Here is a 24,466-nt window from a genome sequence, read left to right on the forward strand (position 1 = left end):
ATCGCTCCCAGGAATCATTGCGCCTGCACCGGCCCCAACGTCAGTTCCGGGTCGCGAGCGTCATCCCCTTCTAAACAGCTTCTGGGTATGCCCAGAAGCTGTAGAGGGATGACGCGCGCGACCCGGAAGTGACGTCGGGGCCGGCGCAGAGCATCGTGGGACCGATGAAGGCGGAAGAAGACGCCGAAGGGGATCGCGCTGGCTTCAAGCTGCCCACATCTGAGATGGCAGCGCTGGACAAGACGTTTTTAAGGTAAGTATTTGTCCTAACAGGTAAGTGCAACCCGGGACAGATCAGAGGCTAGCCATTGTGGAATGCACTAGCCCTGACTGTCCCGGGGGTATTTAAAAAAAAAAATCCAGGGTGGAACTCCGCTTTAAGCATAGTAACCACAGGGGGGCACTCACGACTCCACCATTCAGAGAATGCCTTGTATTCTCTATTACGTTAACCACTTGCCTCCTGGGCACTTTTACCCCCTTCCTGCCCAGGCCAATTTTCAGCTTTCAGCACTTTCACACTTTGAATGAGAACACTGTCATGCAACATCATACCCAATCAAATTATATTTTTTTGAGACTGCTTTCTTTTGGTGGTATTTAACCAACACTGGACATTTATTTTTTGCTAAACAAAAAACGAGAAAAAAAAAATATGTTTTAATTTGTTAATTTTTTCTAAATACATAATTTTTCTCCTTCAATTGTCTACGCCAGGGATATGCAAACTGTGGCCCTCCAGATGTTGCAGAACTACAAGTCCCATGAGGCATAATAATAAGACTGACAGCCACAAGCATGACACCCAGAGGCATGATGGGAATTGTAGTTTTGGAAGAGCTGGAGGGCCACAGTTTGCATATTCCTGGTCTACGCTGACAGGCAGCAATGGTGATCAGGACACCGATCATCAGTATTGTAAGCTCTAACAAGCAGGGCCCTCCGATTCCTCCTGTATTGAATTGTACTGTAACTGTATTGTCTTCCCTCATATTGTAAAGCGCTGCGCAAACTGTTGGCGTTATATAAATCCTGTATTATAGTAATAATCAGTACCCTGATTCAGTGTAGATGTCCATGTGTGAATTTGCTGGTTATCAGCTCTACTCGTGTGCGGTCAGCGTGAGGAGTGGACTGCCGATAACCAGCAAATACTGTTTACATTGATTGGACACAGCTGGTCACACGGTAAAGAGCCGCTGTGATTGGCTCTTTAACCCAATCTGATCAGCCGTGCCCAAATACCTGTCAATGCACACCGCAAGCCCAATCACGGGAGGATGTCCATGGATGCCATCCCGGCAATGTGAGCCCGTTCTGTAGCCGTCATTTGGCTTTAGTGTGGGCAGGAGCTGTTTAACCACTTTACCGCTGCTCACTAGAGCTCTACTGCGGCAAAGTGACTCGTTATTGTCTGGCGACGTATACCTACGTCGCCAGACACTCCCCCCTTCTCTGTGGTGCGCGCACCGCCGGAGGCTCGATCTTGCTGTATTCAGTCACAGCGGGAGTCGGGCCAGGGGAGGAGCGGCGGTGATCACCGCTGCTCTTCCCCGATCGCCGGGGAATCGAGTGTGGAGATCCGCCCGCTTGTGTAAACAGAGCGGGCGGATCTCCTAAGTGACAGATTGCAGGATTCAGCGTAGCTGAACCTGCGATCTGTCCCTGTGTCACTCAGTCACCTCCCCCCACACACGTTAGTAAGCACCAGGCATACATTAACCCCTCCCTCGCCAATAAAATTAACCCCTTCCCTGCCAGTGTCATTTTTACAGTACATATGTATAGCACTTATTACTGTAGTAATGTCACTGGTACCCCCTAAAGTGTCAAAAATGTCAGTCAAGGGTCCGATCTGTCCGCCGCAATATCGCAGTCCCGCAAAAAAAAAAAAAAAAAAAAACACACAGATCGCCGCCATTACTCGTAAAAAAAAAAAAAAAAAAAAAAAAAAACCCACCAAAAACGACAGAAATCTTTCCCTTAGTTAGTAAAACGCAATAACTTTTGCGCAAACCAATCAAAATACGGATTATTGCGATTTTTTTTACCAAAAATATGTAGCAGAAAACAAATTGGCCAAAAATTTAAAAAAATTTTTATTTTTACATTTTTTTGGGGGGAATTTCATATAAAAAAAAGTTAAAAATATTGTTTTTTTTTCAAAATAAACGTTCTTTTTTTTTTGTTTATAGAGCAAAAAGTAAAAAGCGCACAGGTGATCAAATACCACCAAAAGAAAGCTCTGTTTGTGAGAAAAAAAGGACGTAAATTTCGTTTGGGTACGGCGTCGCACGACCGCGCAATTGTCAGTTAAAGTCGCATGGTGCCGAATCGCAAAAAGTGGCCCAGACGTAAGACAGCAAAATCCTCCGGTGGTAAAGTGGTTATAAACCCTTGAATATACCAACTGAAGTGAAAATCCCCAGATGATACATAGGAGATTAAACAAATCCTTCTACACTAGTTGTACCTGTTTATTTACAGCCAAAGTGCAGAAGTTACACAGGACCTCTTAGCTCTGAAAAAAAAAAAACAGGGGCGGGGAACTGAAGTTACATCAGTAAGGAGAGATCTGAGATCTGATTGGAGGAACAGGACACGCCCCCCTTCACACAGCAATAGAATTGAGGCTGTCAGCACAAGGTCCCTCCCCCGTCACCTTTTTTCTCTTGGCGTCAGGAAAACCTGTCAGAAGTGACTCATGCTGCTAGCAGAGAAAGGAAGCAGCAGACAAATGACACATCCAGTGCTCTGGGTTGGGACAAGTACACACTATAGAAGGATAAGCTTTGTTCACATTCCATGTCTGACGTTTACAACTACTTGATTGCAAAATGTTCTCTGAATGGACATTGCAGAGTATGCAACGTCAACACCCCTGCTCTACTCCCAACATTTAATCAGAGAATGCTTTGCATTCAATAAAAGGTGTTTTCTGAACCAACTCCCTACTTACTATGCAGGACAGCTGTTCAGCACCGGGAGGACTGCAGAGATCACTGTAGTAGCTTGGGCTACAATGATTTACAGCTTTTCACCAATCTGCTGCTTAAAAAAAAAAAATTAAAGAACACTTTACAATCAGTTTAGCAGCAAGTCAATAAACTCCTGGGATATTGATCTGGTCAGTTAAGTAGCAGAGGGGGTTGTTAATCAGTTTCAGCTGCTTTGGTGTTAATGAAATTAACAGGTGCACTAGATGGGCAACAATGAGAACCTCCAAAACAGAAATGGCTTTACAGGTCAGACTCTTTCCCTACTCTTTTTTTTCCCGTTTTTCACTGTTTTGCATTTGGCTAGGGTCAGTGTCACTACTGGTAGCATGAGGCGATACCTGGACCCTATGAGGCTGCACAGGCAGTCCAACTCCTCCAGGATGTCACATCAATATGTGCCATTGCCAGAAGGTTTGCTGTCTCCCAGCACAGTCTCAAAGCATGGAGGAGATTCCAGGAGTCAGGCAGGTAGAGCTGGACAGGGCCATAGAAGGTCCTTAACCCATCAGCTGGACTGGTATCTGCTCCTTTGTGCAAAGAGGAACAGGGCCGACATCCTCCAGTGTGGGCCCTGTGCTTACTGCTCAGCATTTGCCATTGAAAACCAGGAATAGCAGGTCCACCACTGGCCCCCTTTGCTTTTCACAGGTTCACCCAGAGCACTTAAACATGAAAGGGTCTGGAGAAGCCGTGGAGAACAGTTTTGGTGGTGGGTCAGTGATGGCGTGGGGAGGCAAATCCATGGAGGGATGCACAGACCTCCACAGGCTAGACCAAGGGTCTTGAAAACTATGGCCCTCCAGTTGTTCAGGAACTACAATTCCCATCATGCCTAGTCATGTCTGTGAAAGTCAGTTTTACAATGCCTCATTGGATGTGTAGTTCTGCAACAGCTGGAGGGCCGTAGTTTGAGGAACCCTGAGCAAGACAAGGGCACCCTGACTGCCATTGGGTATCGGGATAAAATCCTTGAACCCATTGTCAGACCCTACGCTGGTTCAGTTGGTCCTGGGTTCCTCCTGGTGCACGACAATGGCTGGCCTTATGTGGCAAGAGAATGCAGCCAGTTCCTGGAGGATGAAGGAATTTATACCATTGAATGGCCCCCTGTGCTTGCCTAACATGTCCCAGGGGTGTTGCATTGGATTTAGGTTTTAGTGCATCCAATGACGCCACCAGGTTGCACCTCAGTCTGTTCAGGAGCTCAGTGATGCCCTGGTCCAGATCTGGGAGGAAATACCCCAGGACACCATCTGTTGTCTCATTAGGAGCATGCCCCAATGTTGTCAGACATGCATACAAGCACGTGGCAGCCATACAAACTACTGAGGACCATTTGTTGCAATGAAAATTTCAGTAAAATGGACTAGCCTGCTGCATCAGTTTATCACTTTGATTTTCGGGGTGTCTTTAAATTCAGCCCTCTGTGTGTTGATCATTTTCATCAAACTATGTGGCATCCTTTCCTTCCTAACACATTACCCAGTCCATACCAGTATAGATCCTAACACATTACCCAGTCCATACCAGTATAGATCCTAACACATTACCCAGTCCATACCAGTATAGATCCTAACACATTACCCAGTCCATACCAGTATAGATCCTAACACGTTACCCAGTCCATACCAGTATAGATCCTAACACATTACCCAGTCCATACCAGTATAGACCCTAACACATTACCCAGTCCATACCAGTATAGATCCTAACACATTACCCAGTCCATACCAGTATAGATCCTAACACATTACCCAGTCCATACCAGTATAGATCCTAACACATTACCCAGTCCATACCAGTATAGATCCTAACACGTTACCCAGTCCATACCAGTATAGATCCTAACACATTACCCAGTCCATACCAGTACAGATCCTAACACGTTACCCAGTCCATACCAGTATAGATCCTAACACGTTACCCAGTCCATACCAGTATAGATCCTAACATTACCCAGTCCATACCAGTATAGATCCTAACATTACCCAGTCCATACCAGTATAGATCCTAACACGTTACCCAGTCCATACCAGTATAGATCCTAACACGTTACCCAGTCCATACCAGTATAGATCCTAACACGTTACCCAGTCCATACCAGTATAGATCCTAACACGTTACCCAGTCCATACCAGTATAGATCCTAACACGTTACCCAGTCCATACCAGTATAGATCCTAACACGTTACCCAGTCCATACCAGTATAGATCCTAACACGTTACCCAGTCCATACCGGTATAGATCCTAACACGTTACCCAGTCCATACCAGTATAGATCCTAACACATTACCCAGTCCATACCAGTATAGATCCTAACACATTACCCAGTCCATACCAGTATAGATCCTAACACATTACCCAGTCCATACCAGTATAGATCCTAACACATTACCCAGTCCATACCAGTATAGATCCTAACACACTACCCAGTCCGTACCAGTATAGATCCTAACACATTACCCAGTCCATACCAGTATAGATCCTAACACATTACCCAGTCCATACCAGTATAGATCCTAACACATTACCCAGTCCATACCAGTATAGATACCCAGCATTAGATTTTTCCCCCATTTAGATTTGATGTGTTTTCAAAGTGTTCCTTTCATTTTTTGGAGCAGTGTATAAACTTACATTGTGCCAAGCTGGCCTGATTTAACGTGGTTGTAAAGGCTAAAAGTTTTTCACCTTCATGCATACTTACCTGAGCCCCCTCTGATACAGTGATCTTCACAATACCTTCGGCTGTATGGGGACTCTCCCTCATTGGCTGAGACAGCAGTAGAAACCTATTGGCTCCCACAGTCAGTGAGCCGAGAGAGACTTAAGAGCCACGGCTCCCATTTCTTATTGACACAGAGCAGCAGCTCAGGAGCAAGCACACAGCAGTGCCCCCAGGGCAAGCACCTTTCTGAGGGCACTGCTTGAGGGGGGAGGAGCTAGAGGGGCCCAAAAAGAAGAGCAGAGCATCGGCTTCCGGTAGGGGGCACTGGACAGAGGAGGGGCCAAGAGTAGAGGTGGGTGACCCGAGGAGAGGTGGTTTGTGGCCACTGTGCAATTCCGTTGCACAGAAAAGTATAGAGATTTTTTTTCCCCCCTTTTATTACCTGTACAATTGCTTTAACATTTGCACTGGGGACAGTCCTACCTGCAAGGGAACTCCGCTTTAAAACTGGACCCATACAAAAAAATAAAAAAAGGGGAGTACTGTTCATTAGTACTCTACATTCATTTGGGATCACTGCCCATAAATTAAAGGGATAATCGTCTTTTTTTTATTGTTAAAACAAAAATGTTATACTTACCTGCTCTGTGCAGTTTGTTTTGCGCAGAATGGCCCAGATCCTCCTCTTCTCGGGTTCCTCTTCGGTGCTCCTGGCCCCTCCCTCCTGTTGAGTGCCCCCACAACAAGCAGCTTGCTATAGGGGCACCAGAGCCAAGTCACAGCTCCCCATGTCCATTCAGACAAAGGACCAGCTGCCTGGCCCTCTCTCGACTTTTTGGCTCACTGAATTTGATTGACCACAGCGGAAGCCGATTGGTGCTGCACTGCCATGTCAGCCAATGAGGGAGAGCCTCGGACAGCCAAGACACTCCTGCAACATCACTGGATGGAGATGGGCACAGGTAAGTATTGTGGGGCTACTGCACACTGAAGGCTTTTTATCATAAATGCACCCTCTGCCTTTACAACCACTTTAAGCCATCAGACATTACTAAAGGGGAGACCATACCTATGGCATATCCCTTTGAAAAGTTCTGCTACTCTATTAATACATAAAAATATACCCAAGTGAAGTATGCCAAAACATCACATTTACAACCTGTATACAAAACCAACAGCGTTGTCAGGAAAATCCCCCTGGCGCTAAAGGCCCCCCACCCCTCCTAACCTAGTCGCACTATACAGATACAATGAGGAGTACAGAAAGTAATAAAAGAAAACCACAGGGATGACTATCTAGAAGTTCATTGCAGAGCGTCAATCAACGTTACCGATGCTTACAATACCCTCAATAGCAGGGGGAATACGGTAGCTGACAAGTATATGTTGGAGGGGAGGGGGACAGAACTTCCAAAGGAGGGCAGCGCAGGACTGTCTCCCAGAAGTGGGGAAGGGTACCTGACAAGAAGGTACCCCCCCCCCCCCCAAAATGTGGCAGCAGAAAGGGGGGGGGGGGGGAAGGAAGCAGATGAGCGAATGTCCCACTTTTGGGTGGAACTCCGCTACACCTGGTCTCCCCAGGAGCCTGCATTCCCCATATCTGGTCTCCCCAGGAGCCAGCATTCCCCATATCTGGTCTCCCCAGGAGCCAGCATTCCCCATATCTGGTCTCCCCAGGAGCCAGCATTCCCCATATCTGGTCTCCCCAGGAGCCTGCATTCCCCATATCTGGTCTCCCCAGGACCCAGCATTCCCCATATCTGGTCTCCCCAGGACCCAGCATTCCCCATATCTGGTCTCCCCAGGAGCCAGCATTCCCCATATCTGGTCTCCCCAGGAGCCAGCATTCCCCATATCTGGTCTCCCCAGGACCCAGCATTCGCTATATCTGGTCTCCCCAGGACCCAGCATTCCCTATATCTGGTCTCCCCAGGAGCCTGCATTCCCTATATCTGGTCTCCCCAGGAGCCTGCATTCCCTATATCTGGTCTCCCCAGAAGCCTGCATTCCCTATATCTGGTCTCCCCAGGAGCCTGCATTCCCTATATCTGGTCTCCCCAGGAGCCTGCATTCCCTATATCTGGTCTCCCCAGGACCCAGCATTCACTATATCTGGTCTCCCCAGGACCCAGCATTCCCCATGTCTGGTCTCCCCAGGACCCAGCATTCACTATGTCTGGTCTCCCAAGGACCCAGCATTCACTATGTCTGGTCTCCCCAGGACCCAGCATTCACTATGTCTGGTCTCCCCAGGACCCAGCATTCACTATATCTGGTCTCCCCAGGACCCAGCATTCACTATGTCTGGTCTCCCAAGGACCCACCATTCACTATATCTGGTCTCCCACAGTACACAGAACATGGAAATTATTTTAGTAAATATATAAACTGCTAAACACCTTTTCTCAGCAGTATATAGCAGTCTTGAGACTATCCGTGTCTGGTTAAAGCTTGTAGGAGAGGTTTTCATTCTCCTCTGACTGTCCTATGAGGCAGCATGACCCCTGACCCTCTGTCCGGACAGTGCCGATTGGCCCTGTGCTGATGAAATGCCCCCTAAAGTAAAAATAAAAATCTAGCAATACACACCAAACTGAGCATGTGCAGAGTGCCTCCAAGGGCTCTGTTCTATTAGGTGATACATTGGGGACAGAGGAAGAAAAGGAGAAAATAAGACAGGATCAAACAGCCTTTTTACACAGTGCAGAGGATTAACCCCTTAGGTCCCACAGTGAGTATAACCAGCATGTTTTACAGCATATACAGACTGATTTTACTGTTGTGGGTTTACCAACACTAAGGGGATGTCAGGGCGGGTGGGAAAGGGTTAAACCAACGTAAACTTAAGATCTCTTATTTGCTCCTTTTTGGTCTGTTAAATCTACCATTGAAAAAGTGTTATATTCTATACTGTACACAGTTACGTCGTCATCCTTTAGGCCCCTTTCACATTAGTGCGACTTCAAAGTCGCGCGATTTTGCCGCGACTTTGACTGGGCTTGAATGTCTTTGACCTCAAAGTCGTGCCAAAGTAGTGCAGGGACTACTTTGAAGCCGGTGCGACTTCAAGTCGCGCTGATATGAATGGGGCTCATTGAAAATAACGTAAAACGACTTGTCATGCGATTTTGCGATCCAAAATCGCGGGACAAGTTGCACTAGGGTGAAAGGGGCCTTAGACAGTTCAATCCAGGTCATTGTGTGTGATTTTTATTCTCTAAATTCCCACAGATATCTATATATTCTGCTTCGTGAGGAAGTAAACTGAATGTTAAGTTTGGCTTTGTTTTTAGGATGGAACATGTACCCAGTCCTGGAGTGGCTCGGCATGCGTCGGTCATGCACACAGCAATCGTCCCATGTGTGTGAGGTACGTCAGATCATGGGCAGTAATTCTAGCACCAGACCTCCTGTGCAAATCTAAACTGGTGACCTGTAAAGGCTTTTAAAGAGTGTTGATTATGGATATGCATTTTAATTAAAAAAAAAATAAAAAATACCCATTTTTGTTTCTAACATATGAAAGAAGATGTAATGCTGAGTAAATAGATACCAAACGTTACACTTTAGAAATTGTTTACTTTAGAAATTGTGTCCTCTCACTGAATGGCGACAAACTACGCTACTTAAAAATCTCCGTAGCCGATGCTTTGAATGCCATCACAGATTACCTGTTTAGTTACAGAGGAGGTCTTCTTTACATTTAAAAACAAAAGAGAGATTTTGGATTCATTTGCTTTAAAAAAAAAAAAAAAAAGTTATTCACTTCCAGCCTGGACAGGAAGTGATGTCATGAGGTCGCTCCAGTCCTCCCATCAAAGAGTAATCTACTCTGATCTCCAATGGGAGAAGCCGATCACACTGTTGGATCGTTTCTCAGGCAACGCGGTGGACACTGTGAGGCTTGGTTCACTCTGGGGGCGACAGATCCCGGACAAGTCTCGCTCCATTCAGTGCAATGGAACCGTTCTAATCGGAGCGGCCTGCATTGACTTCTATTAACAGCTTCCAGACCGCCCGCCGCACATTTACTGCAGTATGCTGGCCCTCCTGCACGAATCGATGAAGCCCCTACGTTGGTTGCGCGATTGGTGCTGGGGGGGGGGGGGGGGAGCGCGACCCCGTCAGCAGCACGCTCCCACCCCCACTAGACAGTGGGGATTTCAATTCCAATACAACACAGAAGACCCTTCTCTCTGAAATGATCATAGACCTCATGTGATCCTTCCATGTAGGAACACGTTTCTGATAATTTCACAAGCCCCTCACCCAAAGGTAGTCATCGTGTGGGATCATCTCGTGCCCCCCCCCCCCCCGAGTAGTCACAGTGTGGAATCCCCCCCCTGGGTAGTCACAGTGTGCGATTCCCCCCCCCTGGGTAGTCACAGTGTGCGATTCCCCCCCCCTGGGTAGTCACAGTGTGGGATCTCCTCCCCCCCCGGGTAGTCTCAGTGTGGGATCTCCTTCCCCCCCCCCCTGGGTAGTCTCAGTGTGGGATCTCCTTCCCCCCCCCCCTGGGTAGTCTCAGTGTGGGATCTCCTTCCCCCCCCCCTGGGTAGTCTCAGTGTGGGATCTCCTTCCCCCCCCCTGGGTAGTCTCAGTGTGGGATCTCCTTCCCCCCCCCTGGGTAGTCTCAGTGTGGGATCTCCTTCCCCCCCCCCTGGGTAGTCTCAGTGTGGGATCTCCTTCCCCCCCCCCTGGGTAGTCTCAGTGTGGGATCTCCTTCCCCCCCCCCTGGGTAGTCTCAGTGTGGGATCTCCTTCCCCCCCCCTGGGTAGTCTCAGTGTGGGATCTCCTTCCCCCCCCCTGGGTAGTCTCAGTGTGGGATCTCCTTCCCCCCCCCTGGGTAGTCTCAGTGTGGGATCTCCTTCCCCCCCGGGTAGTCTCAGTGTGGGATCTCCTTCCCCCCCCCTGGGTAGTCTCAGTGTGGGATCTCCTTCCCCCCCCCTGGGTAGTCTCAGTGTGGGATCTCCTTCCCCCCCGGGTAGTCTCAGTGTGGGATCTCCTCCCCCCCCCTGGGTAGTCTCAGTGTGGGATCTCCTCTCCCCCCCCCCCTGGGTAGTCTCAGTGTGGGATCTCCTCCCCCCCCCTGGGTAGTCTCAGTGTGGGATCTCCTCTCCCCCCCCCCCTGGGTAGTCTCAGTGTGGGATCTCCTCTCCCCCCCCCCCTGGGTAGTCTCAGTGTGGGATCTCCTCCCTCCCCCCCCCCCAGGTAGTCAGTGTGGGATATCCTCCCCCCCCCTTGGTAGCCACAGTGTGGGATCTCCTCCCTCCCCCCCCCCCCCAGGTAGTCAGTGTGGGATATCCTCCCCCCCCCCTTGGTAGTCTCAGTGTGGGATCTCCTCCTATCCCCCCCCCCCCCTGGGTAGTCACAGTGTGGGATCTCCTCCTCCCCCCCCGGGTAGTCACAGTATAGTATATCCCCCTCCCCCCAGGGTAATCTCAGTGTAGGATATGAATGTACCCCAGAGGAGTGCAATATGTTAGCAGTACAGTGAGAGGTATACTCTGTATGTATACAGTACATGGGGGGGCAGTAATGAGGTCAAATAATGGCACCCAAGGGGGGGGTACTACAACTGGGGCCTCTGTAACCAATCAGATTCTGCCTTTTACTTGTTGAAAATAAAAGCTGTAAGCGGATTGGCTGTCAGTGTGACTCCTCCCAGAAGATGGAGGTAGGGGGAGGGGGTATTGGGGAGTAGAGAGCACGTGGTGTGTGCTGTCAGTGTGGGGAGGACTCAGTGAGGGGTATCCGGGGGAGGGAGAGGCCCGGATGGGGGGTGCAGTGATATATATAAGGAGAGGAGGGGGGGAGGTGGTGGGTACAATGTGAGGCCTAGGCCGGCATTCCCTCTCTCTCACCTGCTGGCTGCCCCGGGGCCTCGGTCGGTGTTCTGTTTCCTCCCGCTCGGTGGTCTCCGCCTCCTTCTCCTCCTGTCCTCTCTTCTGCTCGGTCTCCCCCGCTCTGCTCGTAACACCGGACGGCCGATGCGCGCACCCTTCCCGCTCTCTCCGTCTATGTGTGAGCCTCGCGAGCGCCTCCGTATCCCCGCCCCCTTTCTCACCCACGTCAGGGAGGCGAGGACACCATCAGCTCTTGTTGGCCAGTCAGCGCAGGGTGTCCGGGGGTCGCTGATTGGGCGAAAGAAAGGGGGCGGGGCCTGTACGGAGGTCGAGCGTCCCTACACAGCGACGTACGCTTCCCCACGTGCGGGAGGCCACGCCCCGTTCTCATCTGGGAGAGGAAAGGGGGGAATGGCGTCACCGCTGGGACTAGTAAATAAAAGGGCGGGCAGGTGGGAGGGGCTACTTCTGCGAACTTTACTGCGAGGGGAGAAGAGGGCGGTGTATAGTAGGGGGGAGGTGGGAGGAGCTTCTGGACAAAGATTAGTAAGGGAAGGAGGCGTTCCAGAAGGGAGGTGGGAGGAGCCAGAAAGTGAACTGCATGGAGAGACCATGTGGGGTCATAGGAGAGAAATCTGTCACACGTGCTGGCATTCATAGTCTAACATAGATATATACATATATATATATTCATACACTGCTATATAATCAGAGTATAGCATCAATGCAATGAAACTCCTAGGATATTGATCTGGTCAGTTAAGTAGCAGAGGGGGTTGTTAACCACTTACTTTAAGACCGGAAGGATTTGCCCCCTTAATGACCAGGCCACTTTTTTCAACTTGGCGCTGCGTGACTTTAACCACTTAAGCCCCGGAAGATTTTACCCCCTTCCTGACCAGGGGGTATTTTGCGATTCGGCACTGCGTGACTTTAACTGACAATTGCGCGGTCGTGCGACGCTGTACCCAAAAAAAATTGACGTCCTTTTTTTCCCACAAACAGAGCTTTCTTTTGGTGGTATTTGATCACCTGTGCGATTTTTATTTTTTGCGCTATAAACAAAAAAAGAGCGACAATTCTGAAAAAAAAAAAACAATATTTTTCACATTCTGCTATATGACATTCCCAAAAAAAATGTAAAAATCAAAATTTTCTAACATTTTTGGCCAATTTGTTTTCTGCTACATATTTTTGGTAAAAAAAAATCGCAATAAGCGTATTTTGATTGGTTTGCGCAAATGTTATCACGTCTACAAACTAGGGGAAAGATTTATGTCATTTTTTTTTACTAGTAATGGCGGCAATCTGTGATTTTTAGCGGGACTGCGACATTGCGGCGGACAGATCGGACCCCTAACTGACATTTTTGACACTTTTGGGGGGACCAGTGACATTACTACAGTAATCAGTGCTATAAATATGCACTGTTACTATAATAGTGACACTGGCAGGGAAGGGGTTAACCCTGTGGGTGATCAAGGGGTTAAATGTGGGCCTAGGGGAGTGGTTCTAACTGTGGGGGGCGTGGCTTGTGAAATGACCATAGAGACATGTAATCCTATATAGAAGGATCACAGGCACTCTGTGATCATTCCAGAGAGAAGAACGGTCAGCTGTGTTTACAACAGCCGACCGTCCTTCTCTCTCAGCGGAGAGCGATCGCGGGTGTCAGGCGGGAATCGGAGCCGCCTGCCTGCTGCATCAGCTTCCCCACTGAAAAGCTGGGGTGGGAGCGCGCCCCCTAGCCTCCTGGGAGCGAGCGCCGTACAGACACGGTGGTTCGCGCAGGAGCGGCTGCCTGCCGCAGTACATCTGTGGCAGGCGGTTGTAAACAGGTTAAATTAAAATACGCTTATTGCGATTTTTTTTTTTACCAAAAATATGTAGCAGAAAACAAATTGGCCTAAAATGATAAAAAATTTTGATTTTTACATTTTTTTGGGGGGGAATTTCATATAAAAAAATGTGAAAAATATTGTTATTTTTTCAAAATTGTCGCTATTTTTTTGTTTATAGCGCAAAAAGTAAAAATCGCACAGGTGATCAAATACCACCAAAAGAAAGCTCTATTTGTGGGGGAAAAAAGGACGTAAATTTTGTTTGGGTACGGCGTCGCACGACCGCGCAATTGTCAGGTAAAGTCACACAGTGCCGAATCGCAAAAAGTGGCCCAGACGTAAGACAGCAAAATCCTCCGGTGGTAAAGTGGTTAAGGACCCAGCTGATACGAAAGCGGAGTCAGTGGCCCGTAACATGTTTACCATTGCTGGTTTGGCATTGTGACCAGTCCTGGCCACTGCCCTGGTGTCTCAGACTCTAACTGAATGGGCAAAACTTTTGCACCTGAGTCTGGGTAGTGAGCAGGGTTCCCCCTACTTATGTTGAGCTAGGCCGCAGTGATGGCGAACCTTGGCACCCCAGATGTTTTGGAACTACATTTCCCATGATGCTCAACTACACTGCAGAGTACATGAGCATCATGGGAAATGTAGTTCCAAAACATCTGGGGTGTCAAGGTTCGCCATCACTGAGTTAGTGGATCAGTTGGTCCAGGGACTGCGATTTGTGTTTGATGCTGCTCTGAATGCGGCCCCCCTTTGCTTTCCGTGCTCTCTGTAGCAGTTTTTCCAGGCCTTATGCCTGAGGTGGGTCGGCCATCGTTACCCGGTGACACCTCCAACACTTTTGAGTTGTGACCCCAGGTGTGAGAACTGAGACAATGACCATTCCGGCATCTTTGGTTTGTTTGTTTTATTGTATTTAGGGGATCGGAAAAGGGAATGGGTGGGATACTCCTCTGGCTCAACTAGGTACACTTTGGGACACTTGAAGAAAAATGCCTGTTGGCGCTGCCTTGATGCCAGCTGAATGCCGACCAGCGCTTCCTGACGCCTATAGGCACTGTAGTACTGAAACTGTGCTGGAACCCCGACTTTAATTCAGAAGATCCAGGACTGTAGAACACTGGACTCCTGACACTGCTTTAGCTCAAAAAGTCACTGAACAGATCCCTTCTAGCCCTGCACTGGCTGAGGTTGCTCTGTGTAGATACTTGTGCTGCTGCAACTCTTAACCTTGTACACTTCCCACTGTACACTGACTCTTCAGGGCCCAAACTACAGGCGCCCCCTTTCACACTTCAGGGTCCTCTACCTAGGTACCCCCTCTAATACTTCAGAGTCCTCTGACTAGGCACCCCCTTCAACCGCAAGGGAACTCCTGGATCCCTAAAACCTTCTCCGGAGTGGTCTCCTTTGACTCTAGGCAGACCCCCAGGAGCAGTCAACAGTATTCACGACCTTTATAGGCTTTCCGGGAACTGGACCCCTCTCTCCCCGCTGGTTCTCGGCACACCGGATCCCCTCTGCAGCTCAGCTTCACACTCTTTGGATTCCCAGGCCGCCACCCGGGACACCCGCTTCCTCTGACAGGAGGCAAGACAGCCGTACTCTCCCTCCTGGGACTCTGCTTCCAGCCAAAGACGCTGCGTCATGCGTTCCCTTCAAACTTATACCCACTCTCCCAGAATCCTCTGTGGCAGTAAATGCCTTCTGGGGTAGATACAAGCCTGATTGAGCCACTGATTGGGTTTCCTCCACTGCCCTATGAGAATACTCTCACAGAGCCAGTGGGGAGACTCCCCTCTCAGTAACCTCACCTGGGAGACATAACAGTCGAGCTGAAATCATGGCCCTGCTGTTAAGCAGCCAAGGCCCACTATACTTTACCTAGCACCTACCTGTAGGGTGCTACACTTCATTTTGGCAGGGGTGCTTTGGCGGGTTTTGTGGCTTAGGTGTTGGTCTGTGGATCAAACCTCCAAGAAGGATCTCACTTTTCAAGGCGATCGCTTGTTTGGGGCTACCCTCGATGATATCAATAAGAGTCTCAACAGGGAGAAGTGTACTTTCCTTTCACAATCCGGGAAGGGAAAGGAGCCTCGTCTGAGACGCGGCACTTCTTTCTCGGCACACAAAAAGTTTTTTTCATCCTTCAGGAGCCACTAACAAGGGTTCCTGTCACGGAACCATGAACCAGACGTACAACAACAGATAAGTGAAAATAAGAAGGCTTTATTGAAAATCAAGCTGTAAAGCAAAAGTCCAAACGGATGGCGAAACCGAGGCAGAGTCCTTGCGAAGCCAGAGGTCAGGAGCCAGGAGGGTGGTCAGACGAAGCCGGGATCAGGAACCAGCAGGGTAGTCAGACGAAGCCAGGATCAGGAACCAGCAGGGTAGTCAGACGAAGCCAGGATCAGGAACCAGCAGGGTAGTCAGACGAAGCCAGGATCAGGGACCAGAAGCAGCAGCAGTCTTAGAAGCATGTGAACACAGGAGGACCAAGCAAGGAACTGAAGCCACAGACCTCCTATATATATGAGCTAGGCATCCAGCTCCTCCCAGTGGGAAGGAGGAGCCGCAGGGTGGGAGGCTACAAGAAACCCAGAAACCAAGATGGCCGCCAGCACATGTCAAACGAAGGAGAACAGCAAGAAGGTAAGACCATGACAGTTCCAAACCTTTCAAGTCCTCCTCGGGAGGTTCCAAATGACCCTCGTCCGGCAAACCAAGAGCGGGTTTCCATAGACCCATGGACAAGGCCCCCTTCAGCATGAAGGTGCGCCCTCACCCATGTCTGGGGTGGGGGGGGACGTCTTTGCTGGTTTCCAGGCCCATAGGCCTCCTTGGTGAATGACAATTGGGTCCACAAAGTAATTCTGTCCAGTTACAAGATAGAGTTTCGTTCTTGCCCTTCGGGACAGTTCTTTCCCTCCACTGTGTGTCTGTCCCCAAATTGGTTGCAAGCTCTTTGCAGGGCGGTTCAGGACAAGTTGCATCAGGGAGTTATTGTCCCGGTTCCAGTATCGGAACAGTTTCAAGGTTTTTATTCAAACCTGTTTACAATCCCGAAAAAGGAGGGCAAGGTCAGTCCAATTCTGGACCTCAAGGCCCTGAACCGTTTTGTACGGGGACAGAAATTCAGAATGAAGTCAATTCGTATGGTGGTGGCATCCCTACATTAGGGGGATTTCTTCGCCTCTATCGACATCAAAGATACTTACTTGCACATTCTAATATGTGCCCAACACCAGAGTTTCCTCCACTTTGCTGTGGAAGTGGAGCACTATCAGTTCATGGCTGTTACCCTTTGGTCTCACCTCAGCTCCTCAGGTCTTCACAAAGGTGTTGGCCCCAGTTTTGGCGTTGCTACGGCAGTGGGGGATTGCTGTGCTGGGCAACTTGGATGATCTCCTCTTGCAAGCAGTGTCCTTGTCTGCATTGACAGATAGACGTGGAGATCGTTACTTAGACCTTGAAAGAGTTTGGTTGGCTTGGCTTTTGAACTGCCAGAAGTCTGCCTTGATTCTGTCCAGCAAATTGGATTAGCTGGGTCTAACTCTGCATTCAGCTCTGGCCAGATTGTTTCTTCCTCTGGGCAAACTCCAGAAGTTGCATTCTGCGATTCATCTGTTGCTGTCCCACAGGTGGTCCTCCCTCTGGACTTGAATGCGAGTGCTGAGCCTGATGGTATCTACCTTCGAGGCGGTCCCATTTGCACAGTTCTTTCAGAGGGATCTCCTGGTAAAATGGGACAAAGGGTCCAAAGTCTCTGGACAACAATCAGATTCGTCTGAGCCGGGAAACCAGGGGTTCCCTGGTCTGGTGGCTTCATTCTCCGACCCTTCGGCAGGGCAAGTCTTTTCTCCCTTTGTATTGGCCAGTGGTCACGACGGATGCCAGCCTGTCCGGGTGGGAAGCTCATCCTAGGGTTGTTGTACGCTGGAAGAATCCAGGCTACCGAACAATGTCTTGGAACTCTTGGCTCCTGGTGCGGATCCAGTCATAATGCCATGGCAGTGGCTTATGTCAATCACCAGGGTGGAACAAAAGTGTGTTGGCAGCTCTGGAGGTCTCAGACATTTTCCGGTGGGCAAAATGCTTCATTCCGGCCCTCTCCGCCGTGCACTTTCCAGGTGTGGAAAATTGGCAGGCGGACTATTTCAGTCGGCAGGCGCTGGACCAAGGGGAGTGATCAGTTTATTCGGACGTGTTTTATCTGATATGTCTGTGGTGGGGCGGGTCTTGGTACGCCGACCTAGTGCGACTGGTCGCCGACATCTCTTGGAGAGTGCCTCCCAGGGAGGACCTGCTGTCTTAAGGGCCATTTTTCCATCCTGCTTTACAATCGCTGGCTTTGACAGCCTGGCTGTTGAAAGCCAGGTGCTGAAGGATAGAGGTTTGCCTGAGTCGGTGATTCTGAATATGCTGAAGGCTAGGAAGTCTACCTCTAGAAAGATTTTCTATCATATGTGGAAAGCGTACATTTCGTGGTGTGAGTCGATCGGTGTTCACCCTCGTTGTTTTTCGGTGGCTCAGATTTTGACCTTCCTTCAACGAGCTGTATAGCAGAAGTTGGCCTTGAGTACCATCAAGGGCCAAGTGTCTGCCTTGGCAGGCTTCTTTCAGCGACCTTTAGCAACGCATTCCTTGTTGCGTACTTTCATTCAAGAAGTTCGACAACTGACTCCGCCAGTGCAGTTTCCTCAGTGAGATTTGAACTTGGTGCTCTCAGTTCTCCAGAAGCCTCCCTTTGAAAATATTCGGGAGATCCCTCTGCTTACGCTGTCACAGAAGGTGGCTTTTTTTGGTGGCTATCACCTCTGCTTGTAGGGTGTCGGAACTGGTGGCATTATCTTGTTGTTTAGTGGTCCACAAAGATAAGGTGGTTCTTCATCCACGTCTGTCGTTCCTACCTAAGGTTGTCTCTGACTTCGATTCCCTCGGTGGCACACAGAACACTACTTGGCATCCTCCTGTTCTATGCAAAAAAGGCGATCTTATTACATTGGAAGAAGGTACATCCACCTTCGCTGTTGTCCTAGAAGGGCTTGGTTAATGCAGCCTTGCCACTTTACAAGGCAACTTATGTATCAAGGGGCTGCCCCAAAAAGTTTGAAAAGGTTTGGAAGGCATGGGTTGAATCCTCGGATACTGTAGGTTGATATATTTTTCTTATGTACTTGCGTTAGACACTGGCCCTGCGTATGACCCTTAGTATTATACCTATTGAATTTTGCACTGTTGTATCTGAAGTTCCATTCTATAGGTAGATATTGAGGTTCGCTTTGCACTGTATAGATATGGTGCATCCCCAGGGGATGGAGGGGTGTGATTTTCTGATTATAAGGAACTTGGGGGTGTTTTTCTCCGGGGTCGGGGTTGGCCTGGATGTCCTTTGGCATTGGCCTGCGCCGACCTCCAGACCTCGACTCTCCTGGCCTTTATTTGGGGTGCTGGTGACTGTTTTTGGGGGGGGGGGGTATTGTGGGTATACATGGGTGGACGCTGTTGTTTTATTGTCTGCCTTGTTTTCTGTAACTGTCTGTTACTGTTTACTGTTCTTTTATAAAATCAATAAAAATAATTTTCCAAAAAAAAAAGGTTGTCTCTGACGTCCATTTATATGAAGACATTGCGTTTCCAAGCCCGCTTATCGTAAGGAATTTTCATTGCATGCCCTGGATGTGGTTTGGGTAATTTGGGTGCATCTGGCAACCACAGAGTTTTTCGGAGGTCAGACTCACTTTTTGTGATCACAGACGGGCCAAGAAAAGGGCTGTCCACTTCTTCTGCTGCCATTTCCGGTTGGATCAGACAGGCGGTGATTCAGGCCTATTTTATTAAGGGTCAGGTTCCTCCTTTCCCTGTCAAGGTGCACTCTACTTGGGCGCTTAGTGCTTCCTGGGCCTTCCGTCATCAGGCGTCAGTGAAGCAGGTTTGCAAGGCGTCCACCTGTTCGTCTGTGGATACTTTCACAAATTTCTACAAAGTGGATGTTTTGGCATCTGTGGATGCTTCTTTTGGCCGCAAGGTTTTTCAGGCTGCTGTTTAGAGGGTCTGGTTCCTCTTGGGGGTGTATTGTTCAGGTTTGGCTCCTGTTGTTTTTTTTTGTTGAGCTCCTGTTACCTGGTTGGCTTTTTGTGTTAGCCTTTGATCTTTTGTCCCATTCCTCATGTTTTTGTCACTGCTTGGGGACGTCCCAATGGTTCGGAATATGGAGCGCTGTGTCCGTCAATGAACAAAAAAGAAAATAGGATTTTTACAGTAAAATCCATTTCTCTGAGTTCATTGACGGAAACAGCACCCACCCCTGTATGGAGTCTTTGATACTTCTGATACTGCTTGTTAGTAAACCGATATAGCAGATAGCATGGCCCATAGCAGAGAGAGGGATGTATACCAGCTAGGACTGCCCATAGGCATAGTCAAGTTGTTTTTTCTGCCTAGTGTCCTACTCCTGTAGGGGGCGATATAACCCTATGGTTTTGAATATGGAGCGCTGTGTCTGTCATTGAACTCAGAGAAATGGATTTTACGGTAAGTACAAAAATCTTATTATTTGATCCCCAAGCAAAACACGAATTAGTATTTCGTGGAGAAACCCTTGTTGGCAAGCACAGAGTTAAGACATTTCTTGTAGTTGGTGACCAGGTTTGCATACATCTCAGGAGGTATTTTGGTCCACTCTTCTCTACAGATATTCTCTAAATCCTTAAAGTTTCTTGGCTGTCGCTTGGCACTCCAAGTTTCAGCTCCCTCCATACATTTACATACGTTAGGATTAAGGTCTGGAGACTGGCAAGGCCACTCAGTGACCTTAATGTTCTTCTTCTTGAACTGCTTCTTTGTTGCCTTGGCGGTATGTTTTGGGTCATTGTTATGCTGGAGGGCCCATCCATGACTCATCTTCAGTGTTGTGGCTGAGGGAAGAAGGTTCTCATCCATGATTTTACAATATATGGCCCCATCCATTGACCCCTCAATGCACTAAAGTTGGCCTGTACCTTTAGCAGAGAAACAACCCAAAGCGTCATGTTTCCACCTCTGTGTTTGACTGTAGGGATGGTGTTCTTAGGGTCATAGTCAGCATTTTTCTTCCTCCAAACACGGCGAGTCCCTCTCCTCAAGAATGCACATGTACAGTCATGCCAATGAATATTTAAATTATTTAGAGAAGGATTGGGAGAAAGTGCTGTGGTCAGATGAACTTGATTTGCAATAATTCGCAACGAGGAAGAAAAATGCTGACTATGACCCTAAGAACACCATCCCTATAGTCAGCACAGGGGGGGAAACATGATGCTTTGGGGCTTTTTCTCTGGTACAGGTACAGGCCGACTTTGCTGCATTGAAGGGCCAATGGACAGGGTTGCGTTGACTTTGGACTTGATAAAACATAGTGGACCAACACCAGCAGAGGACATTGCTCCCCAAATCATCACTGACTGTTGAAAATCCCAGTCTGGAGTCTGGAGGAAGAATGGAGAGGTACAAAATTCTAGTTGCAAGAGGTCCAGAGTGAAGCTTTCACAGTCAGTGATGATTTGAGGAGCCATGTCATCTGCTGGTGTTGGCCCATGGTGTTTTATTAAGTCCACAGTCAGTGTAGCCCTCTATCAGGAAATCCTAGAGCACTTCATGCTTCTCTGTGCTTATTGGCTTTATGGAGAAGCTGATTTAATTTTCAAGCAGCACTTGGCACTGCCCACACTGTCAAAAGTACCAATACCTGGTTTAATGATCATAGTATCACTGTGCTTGATTGGCCAGCAAACTCACCTGACCTAAACCCCATAGATAATCTGTGGGGTATTGTGAAGAGGAAGATGAGACACCAGACCCAACAATGCAGATGAGCTGAAAGCCGCTATCAAAGCAACCTGGGCTTCCATAACACCTCAGCATTGCCACAGGCTGTTTGCCTCAATGCCACACCACATTGATGCAGTAATGAGGCCCCAACCAAGTACTAAGTGCATACTATACTGTACATGGACATAATTTTCAGTAAGCCAACATTTCTGTGATTAAAAAAAAAAACTTTTTTTTTATTGGTCTTATGTAATATTCAAATTTTCTGAGATACTGAATTTTTGGTTTTTACTAGCTGTAAGCCATAATCATCAAAATAAAAATAAAAAATAAATTCTTGAAATATATCACTCTATATAAAATATACGAGTTTCACTTTTTGAATTGAATTACTAAAATAAATTAACTTTTGTGATGTAATTAAAATTTTTTGAGATGCACCTGTATATACAGTGCTCAAAAAAATTAAAGGAACCCTTAGGGACACTTTCTGAGACATTAGATCTCAATGGGGAGAAAAATCTCATGCTGGATATCTATACTAATATAGACTAACTAAAGGATGCCACATCATTTGATGAAAATGAAAATGATCACCCTACAGAGGGCTGAATTCAAAGACAACCCCCGAAAATCAAAGTTAAAAAATAATGCATCAGGCTGGTCCATTTTGCTGAAATTTCCTTGCAGCAACTCAAAATGGTCCTCAGTAGTTTGTATGGCCCCCACATGCTTGTATGCGTGCCTGACAACATTAGGGCATGTTCCTAAATAGACAACTGATGTTGTCCTGGGGTATTTCCTCCCAGATCTGGACCAGGACATCACTGAGCTCCTGAACAGACTGAGATGCAACCTGGCGGCGTTGGATGGACCGAAACATAATGTCCTCGAGGTGTTCTATTGGATTTAGGTCAGGCGAGCATTGGGGACATTCAATGGTATCAATTCCTTCATCCTCCAGGAACTGGCTGCATACTCTCACCACATGAGGCCGGGCATTGTCGTGTACCAGGAGGAACCCAGGACCCACTGCACCAGCATAGGGTCTGACAATGGGTCCAAGAATTTTATCCCGATACCTAATAGCAGTCAAGGTGCCATTGTCTAGCCTGTAGAGGTCTGTGCATCTCTCCATGGATATGTCTCCCCAGACCATCACTGACCCACCACCAAACTGGTCATGCTGAACAATGATACAGGCAGCATAACTTTCTCCACGGCTTCTCCAGACCCTTTCACATCTGTCACATGTGCTCAGGGTGAACCTGCTCTCATGTGTGAAAATCACAGGGCACCAATGGGGGACCTGCCAATTCTGGTGTTCAATGGCAAATGCCATTCGAGCTCCACAGTGGCGGGCAGTGAGCACAGGGCCCAATAGAGGATGTTAGGCACTCAGGCCACCCTCATGAAGTCTTTTTCTGATTGTTTGGTCAGAGGCTTTCACACCAGTGGCCTGCTGGAGGTCATTTTGTAGGGCTCTGGCAGTGCTCATCCTGTTCCTCCTTGCACAAAGGAGCAGATACCGGTCCTGCTGATGGGTTAAGGACCTTCTATGGCCCTATCCAGCTCTCCTAGAGTAACTGCCTGTCTCCTGGAATCTCCTCCATGCTCTTGGGACTGTGGTGGGAGACACAGCAAACCTTCTGGTAATGGCACGTATTGATGTGACATCCTGGAGGAGTTGGACTGTCTGTGCAACCTCTATAGGGTCCAGGTGTTGGATAATGCTACCAGTAGTGACACTGACCCTAGCCAAATGCAAAACAGTGAAAAACATTCAGAAAAGATAAGCAGGGGAAAAAAGAGTCAGTGGCCTCCATCTGTAAAATCATCCCTGTTTTGGAGGTTGTCTCATTGTTGCCCATCTAGTGCACCTGCTGTTAATTTCATTAACACCAAAGCAGCTGAAACTGATTAACAACCCCCTCTGCTACTTAATCACTTGCCGACCGCCGCAAGTACATATACGTCGGCAGTCAGCCCCTCACAGGCAAAGTGACATATCGGTACGTCACTAGCCTGTGAGGCTCTGGGGAGCGAGCGCGCGCCGCCGGATGCGCGCTCTCGCTCACGGACCTCCCCCCCCCGCGCGAGTGACCGGCGGACCCGATGTCCGCCGTTCACTCGCGATCGTCCTTGACAGCGGGAGAAAGGCAGGTGGCTAATGTAAACAAGCCGCCTGTCATTCTCCCCTGTGTAAGAATGGAGATCATACGGTTCTGCTATGTAGGACCGTTGATCTCTGTTCTTACACCTCAAGCCACAGCCAATCACAGTTAGAAGCACGCCCCTAGGGACACACTTAACCCCTCCCTCTCCAAAAAAGTTAACCCCTTCACTGCCAGTGTCATTTTACAGTAACAGTGCATATGTATAGCACTGATTACTGTAGTAATGTCACTGGTACCCCCAAAAATGTCAAAAATGTCAGTCAAGGGTCCGATCTGTCCGCCGCAATGTCGCAGTCCCGCAAACAAAATCGCAGATCGCCGCCATTACGCGTTAAAAAAAAAACAACAAAAAATGACAAAAATCTTTCCCTTAGTAAACGCAATAACTTTTGCGCAAACCAATCAAAATACGCTTTTTGCGATTTTTTTTTACCAAACATATGTAGCATAAAACAAATTGGCCTAAAATGTTAAAAAATTTTGATTTTTACATTTTTTTTGGGAATTTCATATAAAAAAATGTGAAAAATATTGTTATTTTTGCAAAATTTACGCTCTTTTTTTGTTTATAGCGCATGATCAAAAAATCATACAGGTAATCAAATACCACCAAAATAAAGCTCTGTTTGTGGGAAAAAAAGACGTCAAATTAGTTTAGGTACAGCATCGCACGACCGCGCAATTGTCCGTTAAAGTCACGCAGTGCCGAATCGCAAAATAGGCCCTGGTCAGGAAGGGGGTAAAATCTTCCGGGGCTTAAGTGGTTAACTGACCAGATCAATATCCCAGGAGCTTATTTTACTTGATGCTATACTCTGATTAAAAAGTGTTCCTTTAATTTTTTTGAGAAGTGTGTGTGTGTGTGTGTATATATATATATATATATATATATATATATATCTACTGTATATGTGTGTATATATTTTTTTTTAGTAAGTTAGAGAGAAGTTAAGCACACACATATAGATATATATATATATATATATATATAGTTTTTTTTATAAGGAAGGGAAGGGCTAAGCATATACCTCACTGTTCCAGTTACAATGGGTCACCAGAACCGGGATGACCCTTCCCAGCTGGGACACAGATGGCAATTTAAAAAAAACATGGCAGAGG

General features: G+C 48.0%; 1 protein-coding gene across 1 annotated transcript in view; it reads right to left on the minus strand.

The window, feature by feature from the left end:
* Nucleotides 1–11,695, minus strand: part of PAIP2B (poly(A) binding protein interacting protein 2B) — a 56,357-nt gene extending 44,662 nt beyond the window's left edge. Inside the window, exon 1 of the mRNA XM_082253264.1 lies at nt 11,533–11,695. The gene's annotated coding sequence lies outside the window, so the exon portion shown is untranslated. The remainder of the gene's footprint in view (nt 1–11,532) is intronic.
* Nucleotides 11,696–24,466: the final 12,771 nt, after the last annotated feature.

The sequence above is a fragment of the Pelophylax lessonae genome, assembly GCF_965119305.1.
Source record: "Pelophylax lessonae genome assembly, chromosome: 1".
Classification (NCBI taxonomy): Eukaryota; Metazoa; Chordata; class Amphibia; order Anura; family Ranidae; genus Pelophylax; species Pelophylax lessonae.